Source organism: Myotis lucifugus, unplaced genomic scaffold (assembly GCF_000147115.1).
Source record: "Myotis lucifugus unplaced genomic scaffold, Myoluc2.0 scaffold_127, whole genome shotgun sequence".
NCBI classification, from domain to species: domain Eukaryota; kingdom Metazoa; phylum Chordata; class Mammalia; order Chiroptera; family Vespertilionidae; genus Myotis; species Myotis lucifugus.
Window position 1 is genome coordinate 3,523,944 of NW_005871175.1, and position 24,066 is coordinate 3,548,009.

Genomic DNA, 24,066 nt, shown 5'->3' on the forward strand with positions numbered 1-24,066 from the left:
TGGATATAATGCTCAGCATAATACATGACTTAAAACCATTTCAATAACTTTTTTAAAAGAAGAAGCAATATTTGTCCAGCCAGGTGTAGCTCAGTGGTCAAGTATCGACCTAGGAACCAAAAGGTCACCAGTTCAATTCCTGGTCAGGCCCTATGCCCGGGTTGCAGGCTTGATCATCGATTACTCTCTCCCATTATTGATGTTTCTCTCTCTCCCTCTCCCTTCCTCTCTGAAATCAATAAAAATATATTAAAAAGAAAAGAAAAAAGCTGTATTTAAAATCCTATATTAAAATAAACAAATTATAAAATAAAAGCCAATATAGAGTTGAGGAGACTTTCGCTGAAGATGGCGGAGTAGGTAAACGCTGAGATCGCCTCCTCCCACGACCACATCAAAATTAGAACTGAATTACAGAGCAACCACCCTCGGGAGCCACCTGAAGATGAGGGAGCAGAACTCCTATAACTGAGAATATAAAGAGGAAGCCACGTTGGGACTGGCAGGAGGGGTGGGATGAGAAAAGGGCGGGTGGCAGTTAAACACTGGGAGGTTAAACACTGGGAGGGTGACCTCAGCTGCAGAGTCCCCTGAGGAGCCACACACGACCCCCCAGTGCTGGCCCCCAGTGCTGGGCAGAGGAGTCCCCTACACTTGGCTGTACAGAGCAGCAGACACTGCACCCAGAGACACAGACAGACAGGCTTCTCTTAAAGGGCTGCACACAAGCTCCCTCACTCAGCTCCGGTGCAGGGGCAGCAGCTGGAGAACATAAAAGGAGGAAGTAAGTTGCCTCACCTCAGGGCAAGGGTTGGAGGAGCAAGGGGCTGGGCAGAAGCGCAGGAAGGCGCCATTGTTTCTTTGCTGATGTTTCCGTCCAACCCAGCCGGAGGGCACCAGATCTGGGCTCTCCATTGACCTGGCTAAAATAGTTCACCCAGCCCAGTGAGTCCCTGAGACCCTGCCCCGCCCACCGTGCTCAACTGGCTCCTCCACAGGGGTGCCTGCTTCAGTTCACGCTGCAGATTCAGAGGCCCACACCCCATCCTTGAAGGACTGCAAATCCCACACAGGTGGCAGCCACCTCAGCTCATGCTACAGCCTCTCAAAGGTCCACAAGCCCCACCGAAGGAGCTGCTGGCCTCGGCATACATGGTAGGCCCTGCCAAGAGGCCCCACGCTCAGCACAAGCGGCGCCCAGTCTTGTATTGTAACTCCCATCAGGTGACCCAAACCCGGCGTAAGTGATGGCCAGTCTTTTTTTTTTTTTTTTTTAATATATTTTATTGATTTTTTACAGAGAGGAAGGGAGAGGGATAGAGAGTTAGAAACATCGATGAGAGAGAAACATCGATCAGCTGCCTCCTGCACACTCCCCACTGGGGATGTGCCTGCAACCAAGGTACATGCCCTTGACCGGAATCGAACCCGGGACCCTGCAGTCCGCAGGCCGACGCTCTATCCAGTGAGCCAAACCGGCCAGGGCTGTGATGGCCAGTCTTAGCCTAGAATGTAGCTCCCACTGACTGGCCACAAGCCTAACACAAGTGCTGGCTGACTTCAGCTCACATCGCAGTGCCTACCAAAGAGTCCCACGCCAGGCACAAGTGGCAGCTACCCTCAGTTCACATTGTAGCCTCCCACAAGCACCTCCAAGCCCAGCACAAACTGCAACGAACCACACATCATTTTGTAGCTCCTACCAAGTGGACCCAAGCCCTGCGCAAGAGGTGGCTGACTTTGGCCTGCACTGGAGTCCCTCCCAAGAGGCTCCAGACCCAAAACAGGAGGCTTCAGGCCTACCCAGAACCCCAACTCCACAACTGACACACCCAAGGAACAGACTCTACTGTCCCCAGAACCGTGCTAAAGTGTCTCCCACTCCATGGGGTGAGCACCTGCACAACAGCTCACCCACTGTAGTCATGACCACCCCTCACAGCAAGTCAGCCTGAGGGTCAGTCACAAAGGCCAGTGGCAATTGAGGCCCAACTACAAGAGGAGAGTCCACACAACCCACACAGGGGACACCCCTGGAGCTCCCACCACAGGTGACCAAGGGAGACTGTGCCACTGTGCTAGATACTGGCAGATACAGAAGATATACACAATACATGGGAACAAACCCAGAGTCACCCAAGGAAACATGTCCCAAATGAAAGAACAGAACAAAACACCAGAAAAAGAAATGAAGACAAGCAATCTACCAGATACAGAGTTGAAAACTCTGGTTATAAGGATGCTGAATTAAGTCTGGAGAAGAATATATGAATTCAGTGAGAACTTCAACAAAGAGATAGAAAACACACACAAAAGGAATAAAAAACATAATAAAACAACCAATTGGAACTGAAGAATACAATAATTGCAATGAAGAATACATTAGAGTGAATCTGCAACAGATTAGATGAAGCAGAGGACTGAATCGGTGATCTGAAAGAAAAGGTAGTGGAAAACATCCAATCAGAACATCAAAGAGGAAAAAATAATTTTTTAAAAATGAGGATAGTGTAAGGGGCCTCTAAGACAACATCGAGCATACCATCATTTGCACAACAGGTGTCCCAGGAGAAGGGGAGGGGGCAGAAAATGTATATGAAGAAATAAGGACTAAAAACTCCCCTTATCTGGCAAAGAAAATAGATACACAAGGCCAGAGCACACAGACTTTCAAACAAGATGAACTGAAAAAGGCATCCAAATTGGAAGTAAGCCTGTCAAAGACAAAAAAACCTGTCATTCTTTGCAGAGGATATGATCCTATAGAGAGACAACATTAAAGATTTCACCACAAAACTATTTGAATTAATAAATGGATTCAGTAAAGTATCAGGATACAAATTAATATTCAGAAATCTGTTGCATTTGTTTTTTTAATTCTCACCCAAGGATATTATTCTTTCTTATTTTTTTTTCAGTTGATTTCAGAAAAAAAATTGATTTCAGAGAGAAAGGGAGATAGAGAGAGATAGAAACATCAGTGATGAGAGAGAATCATTGATTGGCTGAGGCTCTCGAGCCTACAATGCAGGCATGTGCTCCTTACTGGAACTGAATCTGGGACCCTCCAGTCCACAGGCCGACAGTCTATCCACTGAGCCAAACCGGCTAGGGCCCAAGTATATTTTTTCATTGATTTTTAGAGAGAGTGGAAGAGAGAGGGAAAGACAGAGAGAAATATCAATGTAGGAGAAACACCTATTGGTTGCCTCCTGCACGTGCCCCAACCAGAGCCTGGGCCAGGGAGAAGCCTGCAACCGAGGTACATGCCCTTGACCAGAATCGAACCTGGGACCCTTTAGTCTGCTGTCTGACTCTCCACTAAGCCAAACTGGCTAGGGCCTGTTGCATTTTTATACACCAACTAGAGGCCCGATGCACAAAAATTCATGCAGAGTAGGCCTTCCTTCCCCCGGCTGCTGGCACCGGATTCCCTCAAGCACAGGGGACCCTGGCTTCACTCCTCTGGCCGCCCGCAGCACCAGGGACCCAGGCTGGCTTCCCTCCAGCCCTGGCTTTGTCAGGAAGGACATCCGGAATGACGTCTGGAAGATGTCCGGTCTAATTAGCATATTACCCTTTTGTTATTATAGATAACAAACTACCAGAAAGAGCAATTAAGAAAACAATCCCATTTCCAATTGCATCAAAAAAAGAAAAGAAATACCTAGGAATAAATTTAACCAAGGAGTTAAGAGACCTGTACTCAGAAAACTATGAGACATTAAAGAAAGAAATTAAAGATACAATTAAATGGAAGACTACTGTGCTCGTGGATATGAAGAATTAACTTGGGGTGGTGAACACACAGTACAGTATACAGATGATGTATTATAGAATTCTACACTTGAAACCTATATAATTTTTTTTGTTAGTCCTCACCAGGGTATATTTTTTCCATTGATTTTTAGAGTGGAAGGAAGGGAGGGAGGGAGGGAGAGAGAGAGAAAGAAACATCAATGTGAGAGAGACACATCAATTGGTTGCTTCCCGCATGTGCCCCAATCAGGGGTGGGGAGTGAACCCACAAACCAGGTGCATGCCCTTGACTGGGTATTGAACCTGAGACCCATTGGTGGGATGGCCAATGTTCTAACCACTGAGCACACCATTCAGGGCATAATTTTATCAACCAATGTCAACCCAATAAATTCAATAAAAATTTAAAAAATGAGGTATGGTTATCATCGACAAATCAGGAAACAAGTATTGGCTAGGATGTGGAGAAAAGGCAACTCTTGAGCACTGTTGATGGGGCTGTAAACTGGTACAGCCACTATGGGAACCAGTATTGAGTTTCCTCAAAAAAATAAACATAGAACTACCATGTGACCCAGCAATTCCACTGCTGTGTATTTATCTGAAGAAATCTAAACCACTAATTCCAAAAGATATATGCACCCCTATGCTCATCGCGGCCTTGTTTACAATAGCCAAGATATGGAAGCAACCTAAGTGTCCATCAATAGACAAATGGATAAAGATGTGGTGCATACAGGGTGTGGCAAAAGTGGGTTTACACTTTTTCTTGTGGAAAATAATACAATAATTCATAAATAATGAAACAAGAATAAGTTCTGTGTTTCACATACAACTGTAAACCTACTTTTATCAACCCCTGCTAATATAGGGGGTTTTAATCAGCCATAAAAAATGAAATGTTGCCATTGTGACAATATGGGTGGACCTAGAGCATATTATGCTAAGTGAAATAAGTTAGAGGAAGACAAATACCATGTGATTTTACTTATATGTGTTTTATCTAAAAATTACAAATAAACGAGCAATCAAAACAGAAACAAATTCGTAGATACAGAGAAAGAATTGGTGATCCCCAAATGGGAGTGGGTTGGGGGGATGGGTAAAAAGGTGACGGATTAAGAAGTACAAATTGCCTGTTATAAAAGTAGCCACAGGGATGAAAAGTACAGCAGAGTGAATAGAGTCCATCATATTGTAATAGCTATGGTGTCAGACGGAGACTAGACTTACCCGGGACCCCTCTGTAAGGTATATGACACCTAGTCACTGTGTTGTACACCTGAAACTAATATGGTATTGTATGTGAACTGTGATCGGAAAAAAAATTAATTAGAAAAATAAAATCCACTATAATCAAACACTATTATGACAACAAGCACTATCATTTAGGCCCAGCCAGTCAACATTAACATGGAATATATTTTTGGTCTTAAAGGGGTTCTAATTTAAATCCCACAATCATGTTTATGGGAAAGCACCTTCCAAGTTACAGAAATTGAGAATTCCATGCTGCCATCCTGTGTCCACCATCTGGCCACTGCAGCTCTGATTTCAGTCTCCTCTCCTAAGTTGGTGTGCTTGCGTGCGAGTGTCAGGGTGAAACGCTACCACTTGCTGCTCCACTGTTTGGAAGTGCTGAGAGTTCCTGTGTCCACCTGCCATCCGTACTATTAGACCAGGAATAGGATAGCTCTGACAGAATGTTAATGACGTATGGGTCCTCAGGTACAAAATGAGGACTTATACCCACTGTACCTAGTAAGTAGCTGAGAGGATTAAGTGTGATAAGCCACGGAGAGCAGTTAAAGGAGTGAAGAGCAGTAGTAAGTGTGCAATAAAGATTAGCCCTTGTTGGACATCCAGGTAGCCAAGAGACATGAAAAGATACTCAGTGTCACTAATCATCAGAGAAATGCAAATTAAAAACACGTGCGATATCACCACACACCTGTCAGAATGGCTACCATCAATAAATCAACAAACAACAAGTGCTGGCGAGGATGTGGAGAAAAGGGAGCCCTTGTGCATTGTTGGTGGGAATGCAGACTAGTGCGGCCACTGTGGAGAACAGTATGGAGTTACCTCAAAAAACTAAAAATGAAACTGACTTATGAGCCAGCGATTCCACTTCTAGGAATTTATCTGAAGAAACCTGAAACACTAATTTGAAAGCATATATGCACCCCGTTGTTCACTGCAGTGCTATTTACAATAGCCAAGATCTGGAAGCAGCCCGTGTCCACCAGTAAATGAGTGGTCAAAAAAACTGGTATATTTACACAATGGAATACTAGTCAGCTGTAAAAAAAAAAAAGAAGGAAATCTTACCTTTGTGACAATATGGATGGACCTGGAAATTATTATGCTGAGTATAATAAGCCGGTCAGAGAAAGACAAGTCAGAGAAAGACAAGTACCGTGTGATTTAATTTATATGTGGAATCGAATGAACAATAGGAACTAACATCGTGGAGACAGACTCATGGACACAGAGAACAGACTGACAGCCATCAGGGGTGGAGCGTGGGAGCTGGGTGAGATGGGTGAAGGGATTAAGCAAAATTAAAAAAAGACAGACTCATGGACACAGACAATGATATGGTGCTTGCCAGAGGAAAAGGGGGTGGGTGGGAGGTAGGAGAGTGTAAAGAGGGGATAAATAGTGATGGAAAGAGACTAAACTTGGGCTGGTAAATACACAATACATGTACTGCAGAAATGTATAATTGAAACCTATATAACTTTATTAACCAATGTCACCCCAATAAATTCAATTTAAAAAGAACAATTAGCTCTATTATCTTTAACACACTGCCTTGAACACATGCCAGCCTTGCAAACATCTTTTTGGCATGCATTTATGCAATACATTATTCATGGGCATCATTTATGGGTGTTTTTAAGATGGTCTAGAACAGTGGTTCTCAACCTTCCTAATGCCGCGACCCTTTCAGACAGTTCCTCATGTTGTGGTGACCCCCAACCATAAATTATTTTCCTTGCTACTTCATAACTGTAATGTTGCTACTGTTATGAATCATAATGTAAATATCTGATATGCAGGATGTATTTTCATTGTTACAAATTGAACATAATTAAAGCATAGTGATTAATCACAAAAACAATATGTAATTATATATGTGTTTTCCGATGGTCTTAGGCGACCCCTGTGAAAGGGTCGTTCGACCCCCAAAGGGGTCGAGACCCACAGGTTGAGAACCGCTGGTCTAGAATGTCGGGCATAGTTTGGAGGCCACCAGCACCTCCCCTCACAGGCCCCCACCCCACTCCTGCAGCCTGGTCTACATTCTGCATCCTCCTGCATCTCCCTCCAGCCACACCTCTTGGCATTTTGTGCAGAAGTCACTGCAGCCTTCCTCGCTCCCATGCGTGCATTGAGCTCTGTCTTAAACACACATTCTGCTCCCCCCTCCTACCTGGAACTATACCCCAAGCTACCTCCCCTTTGCCTTACAAACTCGCCTTTTACTTTCTGCTTACTCATTCCTTCCTCAACCTCATAACAGAGTCTTTGACTTCCATTTACACTCTTGTTAAGCGGTAATCTGGCATTTGTAAATTTGATTCTTGTATTAAGGCCTCTTTTACCCACTAGACCAGTGATGGCGAACCTTTTGAGCTCGGCGTGTCAGCATTTTGAAAAACCCTAACTTAACTCTGGTGCTGTGTCACATATAGAAATTTTTTGATATTTGCAACCATAGTAAAACAAAGACTTATATTTTTGATATTTATTTTGTATATTTAAATGCCATTTAACAAAGAAAAGTCAACCAAAAAAATGAGTTCGCATGTCACCTCTGACACGCGTGTCATAGGTTCGCCATCACTGCTCTAGACTAAGTTCTCCTAGCGCGATTCCATGTGTTGGGTTTTGTTTTCTCACTCCCTATGCACCTCCAGGTCTTGAGCACTTGGCCTCTGGCAGGTGCTCAATGATACGGGTTCCATGAGTGAATGAACACACCCCAGCACCAGGCTATTGCTCCCAAGGACTGAGCATTTCTCTCTTTCCACTTTATTTCATAATCACAGTTCTCCCTACACTGGGACTTATTCAACGATCCTGTGAAAACACACACATATACTAGGTAAAAATAGCGTGGGGAGAAGAAGATGTAAATGTAATTTAAAAGCGAGAGAGAGGGAAAGAGAAATCAATGAAGTAAACGATTAGAGATGAGGTGGTGAGTGAACATGAGCAAGGGGCAGTATGAGTGGTGGTTACATCCGAATCTGGAGCCAGACAGAAGAGGAAATACAGTGAGAAGTCAGTGAGGAGGCAGGAGACAAAAATAAAGCGCGGCCTGGGGAGGGCCAAGGAGGCCCGGGGACTGGAGCCCAGCCCCAGGGCAGGAGTGTGTGCTGGGAGGGGAGGTGCACCTGGAGCTGGCAGGACCCAGGGAGGGATAAAGCAGTTGCAGGCCCATTTGAGGGCTGGGGGAGGGAGGGGGGAGGGGGGACTGGGGAGCTGAGGGATTCCGAGGCCACTACCCCATCCCCATGACAAGTAGTCTTCTTCGAGGATAGCCCAGGAAACCACCATCAGGACTGTGGACAGTATGTCCTGCACCCAGGGCAGTGGTCCTTGTCCATCTGGCATCTTGGTCTCTGCATCACCAAATATGGATCAAAATAGGACCCTACTCAGGATGCAGGGGCCGGCCAGCCATCACTGCTGGTTGACGGAGCGTTTCATCATATTTAGTCATAGTAGTGAAACACTATATTCTCCAAGCAGCACAGCAAGCCCAGTCATGGTGAGCGCTGCATCTGTTTCTTAGTGTCCAGAGGGGTGTTTGTTCAAAGAAAAGCCTATTTGCTATTTTTAGTTTTTCAAATTGCAGCACTTAGGTTTTCCTCCTTAGCAGTGAGCACCCCAAGACATGGCATTTCCACCGACATCTTGATTTTTCCTTCTCCGCTGAAAGCTCACGGGCGCCCTTGCTTGGTCCATGTAAGGACGGGAAGGCGGCGTGGCACTTCGCAGGCACTCACCAGCGGAAAGTGCGGCACGTGGCACCGGAGAAAGCGGCTCCGGGTTCTAAGAGGCTGCGCGACCCAGAGCCCTGGCCCCGGAGCTGAGCTGGGGAGGGTCAGGCGGCCTCGACCGGAGGGTCCTGCGGAAGGCACTTTGGCCCGAAGGAACCGGATCCACCAGGTTCAAGGCCTGGGACACGCACGACAGATAAATCCCCATCCAACTCCCGGGCTCCCCGAGGATCCAAAAAGGGTGCGGCGCGCAGTCAGCGAGGCGCCACATCACAGCAGATGTCCTTAGCCCGCGTGCTCTCCAGGTTTGCCAGTTCGGAGCTCCTCTGCTCCCCGCGGCCAGAACCGAGGGGTAGAGCAACCCCTGGCGACCGGGGAGGGGAGGTTTGCGCGGGCCGGGGGTGGGGGGAGTGGGGGGAGAGAAGGGGTGTTGGTGGCGGAGCACGTCTTGGGCCTCGCGTGTCACGGACACCGCGGAGCCGCCTGGAGGGTCCCCGCGGACGGGCGCTGCGCGCTTACAAGTTTGCGCTCCTGCTTCTCCAGGGCGCAGCCCCCGCTACTTTGTAGCGGGTTGGGGTTCCGGTCCCATCTCCTCTGCGAGGGTGAGAGCGGGCCCAGAGCGACCTTGGGCCTGGGGAGTTTGTCTGTGGGGGTGCAGCGGCCTGACTTCTAAGCGCAGGTATGTCCCCATCCTTAAAAGAAATGACCCAGGCCCAGAGCACGTGGCAAATGGCGAACCACAGGGCTCCTGGGCGCCGGTTCGGTGCAAAAACTTTTCTTTAACGTAAAGGAAGCGTGCATTCCAGGCTCCCCTGGGCAGGACAGCTGCTTCTAACGGGCTTTTGGGCTTGTTAAAAAACTGCTGCCCTACCGTTGAGGTCGAGTCGGCCCCAGTGATGTCCGGACGCCCCGGTGAGGTTGGGACGGCCCTGGTGAGGTTGAAACGGATAATGGGGATCAGTATAGACTAATGAACAGGAGTAGATGCAGAGGCAGAGCAGCATTGAACAGACTGTCAAACTACAGTGGGAAGCCTGGGGAGGGTTTGGGGGAGGGGGGGGTTCAGAGATCAACCGAAGGACTTATATGCATGCATATAAGAATAACCAATGGACACAAGATACTAGGGGGTAGGGGAGGCCGGGGGAATGTCAAGGGGGGAAAAAAGGAGACATATGTAATACTCTTTGTAATACTTCAAGAAATAAAAATTATTTTAAAAAAAAAACACAAAACAAAACTGCTGCCCTAGCCGGTTTGGCCCAGTGGATAGAGAGTCAGCCTGTGGACTGAAGGGTCCCAGGTTTGATTCTGGCCAAGGGCACATGCCTGGGTTGCTGGCTCGATCCCCAGTGGAGGGTGTGCAGGAGGCAGCCGATCAACGATTCTCTCTCATCATTGGTGTTTCTATCTCTCTCTCCTTCTCCCTTCCTCTCTGAAATCAATAAAGAAATATATTTTTTTTAAAAAAACTGCTGAGATCCACTTGACTTAAGAACGTCCCAGCCCGGACAGAAATTTATAAAATTATTTGAGTCAAGCAAGATACACCGGGATGTAAGATAGCAACAGACAGAAAAATGCTTTTGCAGTCCCTTTATGCATTTGTATTACCAGATCCTTCTGCCCAGTGCTGTTGGCTCCAGTAGAACCAGTTTCATAAAGACAAGCAAAAAGTTTATTATTGCCCTAGCCGGTTTGGCTCAATGGCTAGAGCGTATTCCTGCAGACTGAACGGTCAGGGGTTCAGTTCCAGTCAAGGCCACAGGCCTGGGTTGCAGGCTTGATCTCCAGTGGGGGGCATGCAGGAGGCAGCTGATCAGTGATTCTCTCTCATCATTGATGTTTCTATCTCTCTCTCCCTTCTCTGAAATCAATAAAAACATATTTTTTAAAAAAAAAAAAAACAACCTTTATTTGATCAAGGAATAGAGAAAGGTGGGCTCATGCTCAAAAGTCACCTTCTTCCCCTGGTTAGGGTTTGGGGAGGTTTTAAAGAAACTGGTTGGGTAGGTGGGATCAGGGAGCGGGGTGTCAGCAGGGGTGGGAAGTGACGTCTGGGGAGAGTATGGGAGGTCCTGTGGGCTCCCTTTCCACAGGCACTGGTTGTGCCTAGTAGTAGAGTTCTCCCTCCTGGGTGTGAGTTTTAGTGAAAAGGAAAATGGGGGGGGGGAGGGGGGCGGGGCTGCAACCTAGTTCAGTATCTGGTTAAAACTGTGGTCTTACTTCCCCACTCTGACTGACTTGGGCGGAGCTGCAGAGCCTAACTCCAGCCCCCCCCCCCCCCAACAGCTGACTTGGGCGGAGTTGTGGGGACCCTCAGGGGGTCAGAGCCTCCCCACGAGTTCAGTTCAGGCTTTGGATCCGGATTCCCCTGGACTAGCAGATCTGCGAAATAAAGGTTAAACTTTCTTCCCTCAGAGTGCTGGCTGATCGTTCTCCCATGCATTCTGCCATAACATTATATATATATATATATATATATATTTTAATCGTCACCTACGGATATTTTTCCATTGATTTTTAGAGAAAGTGGATGAGAGAGAGAAAGACATAGAGAAATATCGGTGTGAAAGAAAGATGGATCAGTGGCCTCCTGCTCGTGCCCTGACCAGAGCCCTGGCTAGGGAGGAGCCTGCAACTGAGGTACGTACCCTTGACTGGAATGGAACCTGGGAGCTTCGGTCCGCAGGCCTACGCTCTATCCGCTGAGCCAAACCGGCTAGGGCAGTGTTAGTACATTAATGAAGGCAAAGTCACCAGAGGTCTGGGTGGTGAGGGTCTGCCCACCCTCTGGAGTGGTCACGCGCCACTGGTTCCGTGGTTGAGCTGTCTGCAAGGGTTAACCATCAGCAGCTCACCTTGGTTCCTGGAAGCAAGCACAGCTTGTGACCTAGTTTAGATATTTGGGAACAGTAGGGTTTCCTAGGTGATAGCCCTGTGGTATTTTTTTATTGTTGAAAGTATTACAGATGTCCTATTTTTTTTAATTTTTTTTTATTTTTTTGCCCATTGACCTCCTCTACCCAGCACGAGCCCACACCCCCTTGGCCACACTATTGTCTGTGTCTGTGGGTTATGCATATATGCACATAAATACTTTGGGTAATCTCTTCCCATCCACCCTCCCTCACCTTCCCTCTTGGAATCAAGGAGGAAAATAAGGAAGACTAAGTGAAGGTGGGAGAAGGCAAGGTGGGACTTGGATTAGAGCAGTGGTTCTCAACCTTGGCTGCACATTAGAATCACCTGGGAATCCTTTTAAAATCCTGATTTCTGGGCCTCATCCTCCGGAAATTCTGTTTCTTTGTTACTAATGTTGTGGCCTCACCCCATAACAAAGAAACAGAATTTCTGGAGGATGAGGCCCAGAAATCAGGATTTTAAAAAGATTTCCCAGGTGATTCTAATGTGCAGCCAAGGTTGAGAACCACTGGATTAGAGGATGGTCAAAAAGATTACACCTTCCCATGGGGGTGGTTAGGCCTCCAAGGGGTGTGGAAAAGAGGATTACTCTGGCATTTCAAAGCTGTATTAACTTAGACCAAGCATGTCAAAGTCAAAGGCTCACACAGGCCAAATAAACAAGGTTTAAGTTCATGTGGGCTGCAAAAAAACAAGAGCTTCAATTTTCATAGAAACTTAGGTTTATTTATCTATAGACATGCTGAATACAAAGGGCTGAAATAAATGAGTTATCGTTAACATAAAGTAATAGAACATTTTAATAAAAATTAATATTTTTTCTTGAGCATTAACTTACCAGACACTGAATAACTGCACAGATAAGCAAAACGCAAATAAACCTATTTTTCTTGTTCTCCGAAAGCAAAATATTTCCTGTTGTGCACACCAAACAAGTCAGTCCAAGACTAAATGATGTGGCAATCCGCTGCTAAAATATTCGCTGCTAGGCCCTGACCAGTTTGGCCAGTGGCTAGAGAGTCAGCCTGTGGACTGAGGAGTCCTGGTTTCGATTCTGGTCAGGGGCATGTACCTTGTTTGCGGACACATCCCCGGTGGGGGGTGTGCAGGAGGCAGCTGATGGATGTTTCTCTCTCATGGATGTTTCTCTCTATCCCTCTCCCTCTCTGTAAAAAATCAATAAAGTATATATATATTTTTAATTATTTTTTAATTTTTTTTAATTGCTTAAAGTATTACAAAGAGTATTACATATGTCTCCTTTTTTTCCCCCGCCCTTGACAATCCCCCAGCCTCCCCTACCCCCCAGTGTCTTATATTTTTAAAAAATATTCACTGCTAGTATTAGTGGAGAGAAATGGTGCACCTGCGCATAAGGTGTAAGGCGAGTAAGGGAAATGAATGCAACACCATTTTGACTGTAGTCAAATGAATCAGTCATTCATTTGGCTCAGTGGATAGAGCGTCAGCCACAGCACCATTTTGATTATAGTAATCAGTCATTAGTGAATGTTGTAGTTCGTTATTGATAATTATGTATAACAGGATATTGTAAAAATTAAGTTATGAAGTTTTTATTAAAACATTTCTTACATACTGTTATATTGGCTGGGCCGCAAAAATATTCACTGTGGGCCGCATGCGGTCTGCGGGCCCAGAGTTTGACATGCTTGACTTAGATGCACAAGAATAATGGACAGGGCTTGTTTAAGGCAAAGATCAAACTTAAAAATATATATATATATATATATATATATATATATATATATTGATTTTAGAGAGGAAGGGAGAGGGAGAGAGAGATAGAAACACCAATGATGAGAGAGTGTCATTGATGGGACGCCCCACACTGGGGATCGAGCCTGCAACAATGAAATCATGACCTCCTGGTTCTTAGGTCAATGCTCAACCACTGAGCCATGCCAGCCAGACTCACTTAGCATGATATGCTCTGCCGGAAGCCGGTCCATCCTTGCTGCTTGACACAGTCGCTGCAGGGAAGAAACATCTGCACAGCTTATGTTTCAAGGGACCTGGCGTATATGGCATACTGCTCTTAAAACACATTGTATATGGGAAACGTATTTATACGTTTTACGTTGACTGGTAAACACAATTTCCAGTGAGTTTTCCAGTATTTGTCTGTTTAAAATTTAAGAAAAATAATTGAGTATACATTTTATAGTAAATCACAAAAAGTTTCATTGAAAAAAATATGTAAAACTAAAGTTATTGTAAGTTTACTGAACGTTGCCATTTGTGCAAAAAATTAGCAAAAACGGCCCGCATACAATGTGTTAATATGTTTGCTCCCTTTCTTGGCGCTATGTGTTTTGACCAAGGTCACCTCTCTGAAAAAGGTTGTTTCCCCAGGTAGGGATTTTCCCCTGAAGTTAGGGAGGGAACAAAACCCCTTAACTAAGTGCCAGGCGGGTAGTTAATCACTTTAACTAGGAACAATCACGCTTAAACTACATAATCCTTACTCCCTGGAATGGAGATAAGAAACGCCCTAACCTTTGGAATAGAAATTGATAGGATTAAAATCAACTGGTATAGGACAGTTCTGGGGACGTGGGAGTGAGGCCTACCTCTGCCGACATGCACCCACAGAACTTCCGACCCCCGACTCCTCCTTACCCCGGCCCATGGGTAGGAGGTTGGAGCAGCGGGAGCAGCTACCGGGGTACCCCTGGCGAAGGCAGGCCGCGGCCTCCCTCCCCTCCGGACGAGTACCGGATCCCGCATCACACGCCGTCGTTCGGGCCCGGGTGTAGGCCCTATGGGCGCAGCCACTCTGCGCAACACGGCGGCAGCTTCCCCGGGGGCCGGTTTGGGTCTCCATCCCCTGGCGGCTACCCTGGCTCCTACTCCAGGCCCCCCGCGGGGTCCCAGCAGCAATTCGGCTACTCCCCGGGGCAGCAGGCCCACCCCCAGGGTTCTCCAAGGACATCTACACCTTTTGGATCAGGGCGTGGTAGAGAAAAAAGAATGTCTAATGAGTTGGAAAGTTATTTCAAACCTTCAATGCTTGAAGACCCTTGGGCTGGCCTAGAACCAGTGTCTGTAGTGGATATAAGCCAACAGTACAGCAATACTCAAACATTCACAGGCAAAAAGGGAAGATACTTTTGTTAACATTTCTGAAATTCAACTGGAAGCTTCATGTGTCAGGAACATCTTGGGCAAAACTCACTTGTGTACCTAAGTTGAACCCTGACATGGTGACTTTGAATAATTAGTTGAGTCTTCTTGGTATTTTTCATCATGTCAAATATTGTTGGTATTAGAAAAGAAATATGGTAGGATAATTTGGAATATTTCTCTGAAAGTGCCTACCACATTTTAGAAGATTTACAGTTTCCAACTATTTAACATTCTTGGTTATATAATGGACATTTGTCTTTTAATGTTTTTCCAGTGTTTTAAAATAAAACATTTTGTCTTCCTAAAAAAAAAAAATCAACTGGTATAAATACAGATGTAATAAGACAATAAAATACAGAACTTGGCTGGAGATCCTGGACAGAACTTGGCTAGAGATCCTGGCTAGGCTGCTGATCAACTGAACGCTGTCTCCGTGTCATTCCTTCTTCACCAACTCCGTCCACACCTTTGTGAACCCCTGGACCTGCTGGGGCAGGACCCCAACAATGCTCTGTAGATTTATCCATATTGTCACAAATGGCACCATGTCATTCTTTTTTATGAATGGGTAATAATCATTGTATATATGTACCACATCTTCTTTATCCATTTGTCAGTTGGACATTTACTTACTTTGCTTCCATATCTTGGCTACTGTACATAAAGCTGCAATGAGCATAGGGTGCATGTATCTTTTTGAATTAGTGCTCTTGATTTCTTCATATAAATACACAGTAGTGGAATTTCCAGACTGTATGGTAGTTCTTTTTTTCCCCTTTAATCTGCACTTGAGAATATATTCTTTATTGATTTTTAGAGAGAGGAAGGGAGAGAGATTGAGAGAGAAACATAGGTTGGTGCCTTCTGTATGCACCTTGACCTGTATGCACCCACAACCTTTGTTGCAGGGGACAATGCTCCAACCTACTGTACCACCCGGCCAGGGTGGTAGTTCTATTTGTAATTTTTGAGTAACTTCCACAACGGTTTCCATAGTGACTACACTAATTCACAACCCTACAAACAGTGCCTGAAATGTCCATTTTCTCCACATGCTCGCCAACACTTATTTGTTGATTTGCTGATAATAGTCATTCTGACAGGTGTGAGGTGATATTTCATTGTGATTTTACTTTGCATTTCTCTGGTGATTAATCAAATTGAACATCTTTTCATGTCTTTTGGCCATCTGTGTGTCCTCTTTGGAGAAATGTCTATTCAGATTTTCTGCCTTTTTTTTTTTTTTTTACTATTCTTTTTTTATTGATTATTTAGAGTGGAAGGTAGAGAGAAACAATGTGAAAGCATAGCATCAATCGGCTGCCTCCTGCACACGCCCTACCAGGGTTCGAACTGGCAACCTTTTGGTGCCCAGGATGATGCCCAACCAACTGAGCCACACCAGCCAGGGCTTTGCCCAATTTTAAATTGGATTGTTTGAGGGTTTTTTAATGTTAAGTTGGATGAGTTTCTTATATATTTTGAATATTAACCCATCGAATGCTCTAAAAATACCAATTAAGTCCATCTAATCTAATACATCATTTAAAACCACTGTGTCCTTGTTGAATTTCTGTCTGGATGACTTATCCATTGATGTCTGGAGTGTTAATGTCCCCAACTGTTATTGTCTCACTGGCGATCTCTCCCTTTATGTCCATCTTGCTTTATCTATTGAGGTGCTCCTACATCGGGCCGCAGATGATTACAAGAGTTATACCCTCTTGTTTTTATCATTATGAAATACCTTTCTTGGTCTCTTACAGGCTTTGTTGTCTGATAGAGGTATTGCTACCCCAGCTTTTTTTTGTTTGTTTCCATTTGCATGAAACACCTTTTTTCATTCCTTCACTCTCAGTGTGTCTGTGTTTTTTGATCTGAAGTGAGTCTCTTCTAGGCAGCATATGTACAGGGCTTGTTTTTATCCATTCAGCCACCCTGTGTCTTTTGATTGTAGCATTTAGTCTATTTACATTTAAGTAATTATTGATAGACATGTAATTATGGCCAGCTTAGTGTTTCTGATCATTTTTATAGTTCTTCCATGCTCCTTTCTGCTTCTCTTGCTCTCTTCCATGTCGATGATTTTCTGTAGTGTTATGTTTAGATTCTTTTTGTTTATTTCCTGTATGTCTCTTAGAGATTTTTGGTTTCCAGGTTACCATGTGCTTCATATATTCCAGGCTGTTTATAGCAGTCTAATTTGATGGTTGCTTAAGTTTGAACACATTCTAAAATCACTACAATTTTTACTCACCTTCCACATGTTTGTTTGTTTTTTTGAGCTGCTGCTCTTGCTCTGCAGCTCAGAACAAGTGAGTTTGTGAGCACACGAGTCTGTGCACAGTCCCTTTAAGAGGAGTAACTCAGTCTCTAGCAGCCCTTTTTTCTGGGATGCTACCCCAGCACTCATGTCCCAAATTGGGAGGCTGGTGTGGGGCAGGGACCCCTTGCTTTTCGGCAGGGTGGGGGGGGGGGGGCTCAGCTACTGAGATCCCTCCTGATTCTTAACTGCTACATCATGGGCATAGAACTTGCTCATTCTGCATCTCTGCCCCTCCCACCAGTCTCAACGTGGCTTCTTTGTATCCTTAGTTATAGGACTTCTGTTCAGCTAGTCATCGGGTGGTTTTCAGTGATGGTTGTTCTATAACTTAGATGTAATTTCGATGTGGATGTGGGAAGAGGCAAGCACAGACTTCACCTGTTCTGCCATACTGACTGGCATTTGGGGATTATTTTTTCCAGGAGATATTTACTTACCACTAAGGTTGTTACGCTCCTACAATGGAATGCCTCAATGTTGCCTTTTTTTTTTTTTAATGCATTTCTTCTGTATTGCAGTCACATTAACCTGTCCTTTAGAAAAGTTGAAGCAACTGGGCCATGTATAATGGGACATTAAAACTTCATTCTCTTTGGCTGAGTAATTTCACTCGGAGTGTATCTTAAGAAACCACACTACCCTTTTTCATGCCTTCTGCCTTCCTAATAAAGAATTTCCACAAAGATGTTCATAGTGAAGCATAGTAACCTCCATCTTGGGTAAAAACTGCTGTTTAAAATTTTAACCCTGCTATTCTGACTTCTGCAAATGCTTGCTTGCTTAAATAATAGGAAAAAATAAGACTACTCCCATTCCAGAGAGGCCGTAAACTATGCCCCAGACAGAGTTGTCAGTGCTGGTGCCAGGCCAGGCCTTCAGATATGGTCTCAGGGCCCTGTCCCAGAACGCAGGACTTTTTCTCAGAAGGCCCGGAAGTCTCATTCCAAATTTGGAAGACAAAGAGCTGAAAAATGTATAAGTAGGAAAGACTTCCTCTATTTGGGGCCCAGAATTTGACAGACACTCTACTCTGAGCCCGCTAGTACTAGGGTAATAATAAAAGACTCCAAATTAATTTGGCTTATTGATTAAGGTGTCTTCTGATTTACAGTATAACAATAGAATCTTAGCATAATAAAATTCAATATTGCTAACATTTAGGGAAAAAAATCTCTTACCTTCTTTCCCTTCACTATACTGTATATGCTCACATGGCCAAGTATCAACTCCCCACCTCCTGGCTTGCACCTGCACTAGAGCATTGCTGGAATGTAACACCTGAAGGTGCTACCAGGTCCAACTTAAGTTCACAATCACAAGTCGAAATTGGCACTTAGCATTGCCTGACAATTCTATAGTTTCTATTCTCTAAATGACTATATCACAGATACTTTTCCTTTTCTTTTATCTTAAAAAATAGTCTTATACTTCCTTCCACCCCCCCACCCCACACACATTTTCATCTGATGAACTTGTCTCATACTTCACTGAGTAGAAGCAATTAGACAAATAGCCTGTCATCTTCCCACCAACCTACCCCTGTTCATACCTACACCCTGCCTCCCCTCTGCTTTGATGATGTGCCCTTGAACTTCTCACTGTCTGCACCTCACACTTCCCTCAGTCCCCTCCTGTCCACCAGGGAGGACACTGCGACCTCCCCCTTGCCAACTCAAGTGTCCCGCTAGTTTCTTAGATTTTTCAGTGCCATTCTTAGCAGTTGGACACTCCCCCTTTCCAAAAGCCTCCCCTCAATCACACTGTGATGGTTAATTGTGTGTGTCAGTTTGACAGAGCCATGGGGTCCCAGGTATTTGGTCAAACATTCTGAGTGTTCCTGTGAGGGTGTTTGGGTAAGATGAGCGTTTAAACCAGTGGGCCGAGTCAAGCAGATTTCTCTCCCTCAGGTGGGAGGGGCTCCTCTAATCACTTGAAGGCCTAATTAGAACAAAAAGGCTGACCGTCCCTTGACTAAGAGAATTGTCCCTATCTGACTGCCTTAAAACTGGGACATCAGTTTAGAATGAAAATAATTGTTACAGGAAAATATGGATGATTTTCGCCTTTTTCCTGCCTTCAGATGTGAACTGAAACACCAGTTCTTCCTGGGTCTTGAGCCTGCTGGCCCTCAGGTGAAAAATATACCATCAGCTCTCCGGGTTTGAGGCCTTTGGACTCAGCCTGGACCGACACCATCAGCCCTCCTGGGTCTTCAGTTTGCTGATTCACCCTGCAAATCTTGGGGCTCTCCAGCCTCTGTAATCATGTGAGCCAATTCCTTATAATAACGGTTCCATTTCTCTGGAGAACCCTGACGAATACACAGAATCTCTTGGTTTTTCTCCTGCTCCACTAGGTACTCCTTGTCCAGCTCCTCTTCAGTCCCATCTCTAAATGTGAGCGTGTTCGGGGCTGGTTCTAGGCCCCCTCCTCCTCGTTATCTGCATAGCAACCCCCACCAGCGTTCTAATGCAGCCCCTGTGTCTTTAAATAGCATTGATGTGTCAGTGATTCCCAAATCTGTGTCGCCAACCCTGGTTTCTCCACTCAACTTTAAACTCTTGTATTTGTACTTATTGGTCATCTCCACCTGGACGTTTCATAGGCATCTCATTTGGCCATAGAGCATGGCCAAACCTTAACTCTCAGTTCTCTCCCCAAATCTGCATTCTTGTGAACAAACTCTAACTATAGTCAACATATGAATGAACCTAAACAGTGACTTAAAGAGACCAGACACAAAACAGTATGCACTGTAATTGTTCCATTTATATAATGTACAAAAAGGAATGGTACTCTAGACTGACTACATGCTCTTCTTCGTCAGGATGGTGGAAAACCCTTGTGTGGGAGGGAGTAGTAAGTGGCGGGAAGGACACACGTCTAGGATGCTGGTTATGTTGTCTTTTTAGCTCGTTGCTGGTGTGACGTGTTTGTGAAACTTCAGCAGGCTGTTCATTTCCGGTTTGTGCACTGATCCAAAGGGGAAGACTTTAATGAGTAGCACCCATTGCCAGAACCTCTGGGGAATGAGGCCACAGAAGGATTTGACATTTGAGAGGCTTGAGAAGGATTCGAGAGACATGATCAGCTTTGCATTAGGAAGATTAATTCTTGGCTTTGTACACGGCTAGGAGAGGAGTTAAAGGGCCATTCTAGAAGTAGCCCAGGCAAGCAATTGTGAAGGCCTGAATCCAAGTAGAGCAACAGGAACAGAAAGGACAGGCTATAGTTGATATTTAGAGAGAAAACACAGACTTTGGGGCAGGTCACTAAATTCCTTCTTTTGCTTTCTTCACTTGAAAAAATATTAACAGTGCCCACTTTATTGATGATTGTTTTGATGACTTAATGAGGCACAGGGGAGTTAGTGATGTTAAAAAAAAAAAAGCAGCTCTCACTGCATACTGTGCTGAGCAAGATAGAAGGTGTTGAGATTAGAAAGCTTCAAGAGAAATACCTTAATTTGGCAAGGTCCCTATGAAATGGAATTTTTGGACTGGAACCTGGATTCTTCGTCCGCCAGAATCAAAGAATGAATCCACAGACAGAAAGTGGTATAGTAAAGGTGGAAATTTATTTAAGAATAAGTACAGACTCTCATGTGGGAGGGGGGAGGGGAAAAGGGTCGCACTGAGTTCTTTTTTTCTATGGCTTATAAAGGCTGCAGATCCTGGTGCCTTGATATCCCCTCTGATTGGTCACTATTCCCCTAGACTGGTTACTATAGTAACTCATGGATTCAAAGGTCGAACCTCACATGGGACATGTGAAGTTCTCACCCCCCCTCCCCTCCTTCCTTATTGTTTTCCTATTCCCTTTGGGCTTTCTTCTTCTCCTTCTGGACAAAGGGCTTCCTTCTCTGTATTTTGTAAATATAGACCTTTTGCTGTTCCCAGCTCCTTCATTCTATGGAAATGTACCTGTTGCAACTTTCCAGCTCTTCCATTCTATGGAAATACTAGAGGCCCAGTGCATGAAATTTCGTGCACTGCGGGGGTGGGGGGATCCCTCAGCCTGGCCTGTGCCCTCTCACAGTCCAGGACCCCTAGGCGGACATCCCTCTTGCAGTCCGGGACCCTTCACTCTTTACCTCCCGCCTGCAGCAGAGGAGGGAGAGGCTCCCGTCACTGCCACTGCCACTGTGCTCACCAGTCGTGAGCCCGGCTTCTGGCTCCTGTGGAAGCACACTGACCACCAGGGGGCAGCTTCTGTGTTGAATATCTGCCCCTTGGTGGTCAGTGCATGTCATAGCAACCGGTCATTCCACCATTAGGTCGATTTGCATATTAGGGTTTTATTATATAGGATACCTTCTGTTGCTCTGTAGCCCTGTGCTTCCTTCATGGCCCCCTTAATTTCCAAAATTTCCTAAACCTGTCCGATTTTACCCCTAAAATTCCTGTTTCACCTAGAAGCCTCCGCTCTTAGACTGGGTACCTGTCTGAAGCTTAGGACTCATTCCCTGCAGGGGTCTCAAGTCTCTGCTGTTCCCCACCCTCTTAGCCGGGCTGTGCGGCTGGAAAAGACCAATGGCACAGGAGCATCCCATGCTTAACCAATCAGGGGTGCTCATGGGTGATGGGCAGACCGGGTCTTCCAGGGTTCTCCTGGCTGCAGGGGAGGGTGCAGGTCTCCCTCCGGCCCTGGGTCACTGGGTCCCGCTGCTAGAGGAAATTCCCTACATTCATGGACACCTGGAGGCCTCCATCGATTCCCGACCCTGACCGGAGGGGCGTTGAGGGGCGATGGAGGCGGCCTCAGAGTTTGAGGAGCCGCAGGAAGGAGCTGCCTTTGTCAGTCCCCTGACCCCCCCGGTGCCGGAGGCCAAGGTGGGGCGAGGCCGGTCCGGGAGCTCTTAGCCTGGAGCTCGGACTTTCCCTCACCTGCCTTCTCCGCTGGGCTTTCCCCCGCTCACCTGCTGGTGCGGAGGTTTCCGGCAGAGCAGCTCTGCTGCCACTTGGCAGAAGGAACCCGTGGTCCTAACGCGCGACCTGATTAGGCCCTGCCAGGTACTAACGCTCACGCTGTCTGTGTTGAAGGGGTTGCAACCTTGGATGGACATTTGAATTAAAAATAGGGGTGAACTTGTCCTATTGTTAACACACTTTCTAATGCATGCAGTGCAGAGTGGTAGGCTGCGTAGAGGGATTACCTGCCTTACTTAAATGGTCAGCTCCTGTGGTCCCAGCCGGTTTCTAGGGGATTAATGATCACCGGTTAATAATTCGGATTTAAGTATTACTGGTTAATAATGAGGATTTATATATTACCGGTTAATAATGCGGATTTATGTATTACACCCCTCTCCCCTATAATGTGGGGATGATAAAAAGGTATTTTAAAATATATTTTCTCCTTATTTTTAGAGAGAGAAAGGGAGAGGGAGAGAGAAACATCTGTGTGGGAGTGAAACATGGGTGGGCTGACTCCTGCACGCCCCTACCAGGGCCCCTACCCGGATGGATCCCACAACCCCGCCTGCGCCCTGACTGGGAATCTAACCCACAACCTTTCAGTGCACAGGCAACCAACCGAGCCACACAGGCCAGGGCGATCACAAAAGGTATTTTGAGGATTACATTTGTTAACAGATGACAAAGTCTGGAAACAGTAATCAAACTTTCCTTTTTGGCGTATACTCCAATTGTATTCCCCTTACCTGTTTGCCGTTTGAGTGTCTCCTAGGGAAAGGCATAGCAGCCCACCCTGGCTGCTGGCCGGCTACTTATCTACACTGCAAGAGAGTGCACAGAGAGCAAGAGGGAGGCTGGTCCCCCAAGGACTGGGAGGGGCCCTGGGGTGCGCTGGTCGAAAGGGACGTGGCGGGCTTCCCTTTAGGCTCATGGCTTCGCAGGACGGCCTCCAATCACACGATCGGCTAGCGCAGTGGTAGGGAAGGAAGTCTCTGGGTCGTGGCCCGGCCCCGGGGTAAGGCCAGGGCATCCGCAGGAGCGTCCCGAGAAAGGCGCGGGGGCCTTAGGGAACCAGATCCACGAGGGCCAAGGCCTGGGGAGGCGCCAGGACTCGGGTTCCCAGAAGGAGGCTCCGCGCAGGCTCGGCTCTCCTCCCGCCGCGGAAAGAGCCGGAGCCGGACGCGCGGAGGACCGTGGGCACCAATGGCCGGGCTCGCCCCGCCCCGGCCGGGCTTCCCGGGATTGGCTGCCCGGCGCGCCGCCCCCACCCCGCCCCGCGCTGCAGAACCGGTCTCCGCGGTGCGCGCGGGGCACCGGCCTCTCAGTCTCGTGGAGTCGGCGGTGAGTGCGCCTCTACGTGCGGTCCCGGCGGGAGGGCGGCCCCCCAGCGGCCGGGTGGGCTGGGCTCGGGCCGGGGAGGTGCGGGAGGTCGTCCCGGGTCCCCTCAAGCTTTGCCCGCCCGGAGCTCCTCTGCTCCCGGCGGCCAGAACCGAGGGGTAGAGTAGCCCTTGGCGGCCCGGGGGGCGGGCGGCCTTGCCCGTCCCGGTGCCGCGCGAGGCACAGACACCGCGCGGAGCCGCCTGGAGGGTCCCCGCGGGCGGCCGGGCGCGGTAACAAGTTTGCGCTTTGCTTCCCCAGGGCGCAGCCGTGGCTACAGAGTAGCGGCTGGGGTGCCGGCCCCACCTGGCCTGCGGGGCGAGAGCGGGCCCCAGCGCGACCTGGGGCCTGGGGAGTGTGTCTCCGACGCCTGTGGGCGCAGCAGTCTGAGGTCTAAGCGCAGGTACGTCCCCTTTTTTTGAAATGAAATGACCCAGGCCCAGAGCACGTGGGCACATGGCGACCAGAGGGTGCCGGGCGCCGGGTTTGGTGCAAAGCCCGGAGTCTGCCCGCCTGACTCAAGTGCATTTACCTTCTCGGCTCCGCGGGGCAGAACAGCTGCATCTAGTGGGGTCGGATTGTTAACCGGGCGGGGGGGGGG

General features: G+C 46.9%; 1 long non-coding RNA gene and 1 pseudogene across 2 annotated transcripts in view; both read left to right on the forward strand.

The window, feature by feature from the left end:
* Nucleotides 1-14,264: 14,264 nt before the first annotated feature.
* LOC102421781 lies at nt 14,265-15,161 on the forward strand (annotated as a pseudogene). Its single transcript, XR_001349301.1, has one exon. The product of XR_001349301.1 is annotated as an M-phase-specific PLK1-interacting protein pseudogene (transcript).
* Nucleotides 15,162-23,364: 8,203 nt separating this feature from the next.
* LOC106698018 overlaps nt 23,365-24,066 on the forward strand; it is a 3,168-nt gene continuing 2,466 nt past the window's right edge. The window contains exons 1-2 of the long non-coding RNA XR_001349302.1: nt 23,365-23,429; nt 23,727-23,868. This is a non-coding gene — a long non-coding RNA (uncharacterized LOC106698018). The remainder of the gene's footprint in view (nt 23,430-23,726; nt 23,869-24,066) is intronic.